This window comes from Nematolebias whitei, chromosome 14, assembly GCF_014905685.2.
Source record: "Nematolebias whitei isolate Nwh7 chromosome 14, NemWhi1, whole genome shotgun sequence".
Taxonomy (NCBI): Eukaryota; Metazoa; Chordata; class Actinopteri; order Cyprinodontiformes; family Rivulidae; genus Nematolebias; species Nematolebias whitei.
Genome location: NC_056511.1, coordinates 11,724,550 through 11,730,347, shown reverse-complemented (window position 1 = coordinate 11,730,347; position 5,798 = coordinate 11,724,550).

Genomic DNA, 5,798 nt, shown 5'->3' with positions numbered 1-5,798 from the left:
AAGACACCACACAGAGTCAGCTCTTCCAGTAAAGACTCACTGGCAAGGGTGGTCCAGAGACAACACACAGAGGCACTGCAGAGTTCAGATAAAATTGCTCAGTTCAAATAGTTCCCTCTGGAGTGAATCGTTTACTCTCGGTGGGGGCAAGGCCAAGGATGAACATCAGATAGAATCCAAAGAGTCTGGGCCCTTCTGATTGGTCCGTGGACTCAAAACTTCCAGTCGAATTAAGATAAAATGGCCTGTCAAGGCCAGTCAGGGAGCTGAATTCAGATAAACACAATTGTTTTGGGAACACATAGAACTTTAATGACATCTACCTTGAGTCTGTTGGTCTACTCGGTTCCAAAACGTTCAAATTAAATGGCCACACCAGTGACCGTGCCTGAGAGTAATCCCCTAGATCTGATCCATCCTGCCAAAAGCATTTGAGTCTGGGTGCTCAAAGCACGAACCAAGCCATCATATAAGACAGGCAGCCTGACCAATTCCAAAGTTGCTGCTGATGACTTCCTTGTTCACTGGTAAACCAGGAACCACCAAATCCAAAAAGCAGGAAACCAGTCGTCATAAATCCAATTATGCATGTAGCCTTAAAATCCACGGATGACAGCAGAGATGGACACACCATCAAGTCTTCCAAGTCGATGAGATATCCAGCTGTGTGCGTGCCAATGGCAAATCGGCTCACCTAAAGCCCGTCTTCTCTTTGAAGAAATATTGTCAGTTGTGTTGAGGGACCAACTGACCAAATCCATAGCAGAATTGAGATTCGGAAGATTTGTAGGAGAGTGTCTCTGAAGCAGTTTCATAGACAGAACAGAGCAAAGCAAAGCGGAGATGGAGAGGAGGAGAAAAGTGTCCGCTCTTGACAAGAACAAGTGTTGAACTTTCTTAAAAATACCATGTCCAGGGGACTGGGAATTTACAGCAGCATAGTCAGAAAGCAACTTGTATCACCTTTTCAGAGTTCATTATAATCTTTAAACGATTCTGAAACAGTAATAGTGCTAATATTTATTTATTTATTTATTAGTTGCCAAAGTGATTGGTTTTATTTTTTTTGCTTTTCCCCTACTTCGAAGAATTTCATGTAATTTTGACAATGACACAACACCAGGAGAAAATATTTTTGGGCACAGACTGGATCGGTTTTATATCCCAAGGACACTCTCTGTCTGGTTAAGTTTCTTAAAATTATTTTCTTTTTTTTATTGTTTACGATGGAATGTCTTTGTGTTTCTTTATATCTGTCTGAGGTCAAACTGTTCCCACAGACAGCAGGTATCTCTGCTTATCCCGGGTCCATGGTTTCACACACACTGCATTGATTAAAGGATTAAACAAGCAATCGCTATACATGTGAGTTTAGACTTTTTATGTTTTGTTACAAAGATGTGATTTTTAAAAATTATTTTTTGTGTGTGCATCGTTTAAAACTCAGCCTGTTCAACTAATTTACTAATAAGCCTCACTTCATTCTGTAGAACGAAGTACTGATTTGGATGTGGATAACGCAATTTTTTTTTAAAAAGGCAATGGTTATTTTCCTGGGGCTCATCAGTAAAACCTGATGTACTCTTTGAGCAGAGCTCAGGTTCTCTGCCGTACTAACATGGACAGTTTCACTTGATTTATTTATTTATTTTTTTCCTCTTTTCCTTGGGTGATTTGAAAGTGTTCTCACAAAAAATTATGTTGTCTGCAAATGCCTCCCATGTATAAAATCTAAGCCTGAATTATGTTGCGTTCTTCTGAGATGTATTAGGAAAAATCTTTGTTCCACTTTATTTTTTGGTCATTTTCTTTGGTGTTTCTTTGACATTGTACGATGAATGAAAGATCTAAAGAATTAAATTCATGTTCAACGCGTTACATGGATTACTCTCAAGTTGTCATAGAATACGTTTTCTTAACCATGGCCACTTGTCATCCAGCATAAATTAATTTGTTGGCTTTAACCAACCTGAACTGTTTTTACTTCTAATCTGATAGTAATTACGTCTTTATCCTTCCTGTGCAAACGATCACCACTCTGGAGGATAAGAAAGCAACTTTAAAATGAAATAAGTTGATATTATACTGCCTTATAAGATGGTGTTCTTACACCTGGAAACAATGCATCTGTTTTTGACAGCTTTTATTCAGCTTCCTTTAAAAGCGTTTGACACACGGGTGTGATATCACCCACTTTTGTAATTATCCTCATGAATGATTACCTGTAAATGCACTCAGGAAGCATTCAGACAGATTCAGATCTGTGTGACTCGTCTCAAACCACAGAGGAAGGTGTTGTGCCATGATTCTAGCCAGATGTTGAAAAGGTGTGAATTTCTGTCATTTTAACTCCACTACTGTCACTGACTGAGCTCATGGAACGGATAACTTTCACATTTTCCATGTTGCTTCTGCTTACACACTTATTCCATTTTTTCACCTCAAGTTTGCTCAGTGAAGTGTGGTCTCCGCAGTCACACGAGTCTGTACTGTAAATGTTCTAGACAGGACTGATGTTTGCTGGAGAGTGGAGCTTTAGGCTTTTCAAATGAGTTAGCTTTCTTTTGCGAGTGTAAATCAATTTATCATTTTATTTAAGTTTGTTTAATATTCCATTTGAGCTGATTTTTCTAGAACATATTTTCAGAAAAATGCATGAACAATGTAGTCTACATGTTTGTGTTTAGGTGCACAAGTCTGGGTCGAAAGAAAAAAATGTGTGTTGTTTTTTGGAATATCTAGAGGACCAGATTTAACTTTTTTAGATTTTTTCTACCTGGATTATTGAGCATGAAATAAATGTGTGGTTTTATTTTATTTAGGATATTTAGAGTGAGGAGTGAGGGAAGAATGGAGCAGGAGAGTGGACAGATGGATCACAGTATAGTGGACTCTGTGCCAGTCTGTTGTGGTAAAGGGGGAGCTAAGCTGCAAGGTGACGCTCTCTGTTTACCAGTAGGTCTATGTTGTTATCCTCAGCTATGGCCATAAACTTTGGGTAGTGACGGAAAGAACGAGAGTGTGGATACAAGTAGTATTTCTTCACCCAGTAGCTGGACTCTCCCTTAGAGATGGGATGAGAAGTTCAGATATTTGGGAGGGACTCGGTAGAGCTACTGCTCCTCCTCATTGAGAGGAGCTCATTGAGGTGGTTAGAGCATCGGGTAAGGATGCCACCTGGATGGCTTCCTACTGAGGTTATGTATATGTCCAACTGGGAGGTGGACCAGGGGAAGACCCAAGACGCACTGGAGAGACCATGTCTCTAGGCTGGCATTGGGACACCTTGGAGTCCTAGAACAGGTGGAAAAGGTGGCTGTGGAAAGAGATTTCTGGGCTTCCCTGCTTAAGCTGCTGTCCCTAAGACCTGACTCCGGAACAAACGTAAGATAATGGATCTTCCGCTAGGATGGATGGATATTTGGAATGGTGGAACCTGCTGGGTTGTAAGGTCAATCATCCAGGTAGATGACAACAAAAAAGTTTAAATTGTGTCATCAGGTTCTTTAAGTGAGAAACATTTCATCCCCCATCCTGAGGACTTCCTCAGCCTACAGCCTGCCAACCAGATCTGTCCCATAGGTAGCCATCCTACCTATGGGACAGATCTGGGCAGGCTGTATTTCAGGAAGCCCTCTGGATGGGGGATGAAACGTTTCACACTTAAAGAAACTGGTCCACATGACATGATTTAACCTTTTTTTGGTGTAAAATGCTCTTAAATATATTTAGTGTAAACAACAATACAGCACACCTTGGAATGTTTCTCCAGTATTGATGGTAGTAGCAAACAGAATGAAGCTGCAACACCAAGGAGCTCAAATGTTTTGTAATATGTGTAGTTTTCTTCTTCTCAGTCTTGACTGCTGATCTTCTGGATATTTTATAAGGCATAAAGATGGAAACAAAATGCTTAGATCAAATTTTAAAATAATTTCTGTTCACATACTGTATGTTATCTTTATGGACCTTTCCTAAAGCATTTCAGGGTGGTAGTGGATGTGAATGTGGCTGTACTGGCAGAAGTGTAAAAACCTTATTTTTAATATGCAGTTCTTCAGTATCATTTGCGATAGTCAGGATTCACTAGAATATTTGTATTATTGTACAATTTATGATCCTTTCCCAACATTTTTATCCAAGGCAAAACTCAATTTTATTTTATTTTTATTATTTCTAACAGCCTTGTGACCCATCCATGCGGGCAGTACTGAATGGACAGAAATATTCTCTTTAGAGTGCGGGTGAAGAAAATGAATGCATGGTTGGGCTTTCTCCTGCTCAGTGGACTTGTGAACTTTAACATTTGCTCATTTGAATGAGACCTTTAGTTCAGAACTTACTCATGAGGATGTCTTAGTTGGTTTCTTTCTTCAGGTGACTTTGGATTGGAAGAGTCTACAGTCTAGACGGTCTAGATGGTTTTGAATCCTTTTTGGCCTAATGATCAATCTTGTTCTGATAAGAGTCTCTTGATCTTGCCATGATACATCTTCACAAACAAGCTTTAAGGACAATATAATGACACCAGCATATTACTGTAAGCTGGTAAAAAAGTAACACCTCATGCAATACACACTAGAACGGATCCGTCTCCAGTTTAAAGTTTTGTGTGAGTGATATAATCTGGTTTTCCCTGTTCTGTGGTAGTTTAATGTTCATGAAGGTGTTCGAGCATGGGTTGTCCTGCAAAGTTGTTTGCTTTATTGATGCTATTGAAGACTTTTTAAGTGTGTGGACATAAATATATAATTGTAATAAAATTCACCTAGGCACTTGTTTAAAAGTAGACAAAAAAATCTGTGTTCAGACATTTGTATCAGTCATGTTTGATACTATAATTTTAAACTTGATGAACAGATGAACATCAGTAAGTTGTGATGTGAAAGGATTACCTTTAGTATTATTGCCTGCTAATATGTTCTTCAATCTTAAATGCTTCCAAATTGACATGCGTTATTGGTGTAGCTGCAGATATGTACATGATGCCCTGAGGCCTGATCCTGTTGTGGTCTGGCAGATAACAGATGGCGCCTTTCTTTCTGCTCTGAGTTGTGGGAAATCGAGGTACGGTGAACAAGATGGTAATTGTCTGTGTGATCAAATTCTCTTTCCTCTCCGATGTTCGGCTCTGGGAAGTCTTTTGTTCTCATTCACCCTTTTCTGTCATTCTGACACTGATGGAGAGTGTATTGATGTTGCCCCTTTGGTATGAGCTTGTTGTCAGTAATGGTCATAGATTGTTGGATCATGTCGAGCCCGGGAAGACAATAGATTTCATTATCTTCCAAGAAGTGGAGGCAACCTCATCATCTCACTGTGTCCATAAAGGTGAGAATGTACAAAGGGTCTATGTCATGCTGCAAACAAGGACAAATTATTATTTAGATGAAAATATTCACAGTCCTTTGTCAGCTAAATATCTTTGGAGCTCGACAAATGATTTGAGGTTTTGTTTGCTATATGAATCATGTTAATATTAATAATAATCCATCCATCCATTATCTTTACCCCCTTTTTCAGGTTGCGGGGGTCACTGGTGCCCATGTACAGCTATCACTGTGCGAGAGGCGGGGTACACCCTGGACAGGTCGTTCACTCTCTCACTCACACCTAAGGACAATTTACAGTTCCCCGTCAGCCTAACATGCATGTTTTTGGTCTGTGGGAGGAAACTGGAGTACCCAGTGAAAATACTCCACCCAGAAAGGACCCCAGGCTGGGATTTGAACCGGGGCAACCTACTTGCAGAGAGGCAGCTCTACCAACTGAGCCATCGTTCTGCTACAATAATAATA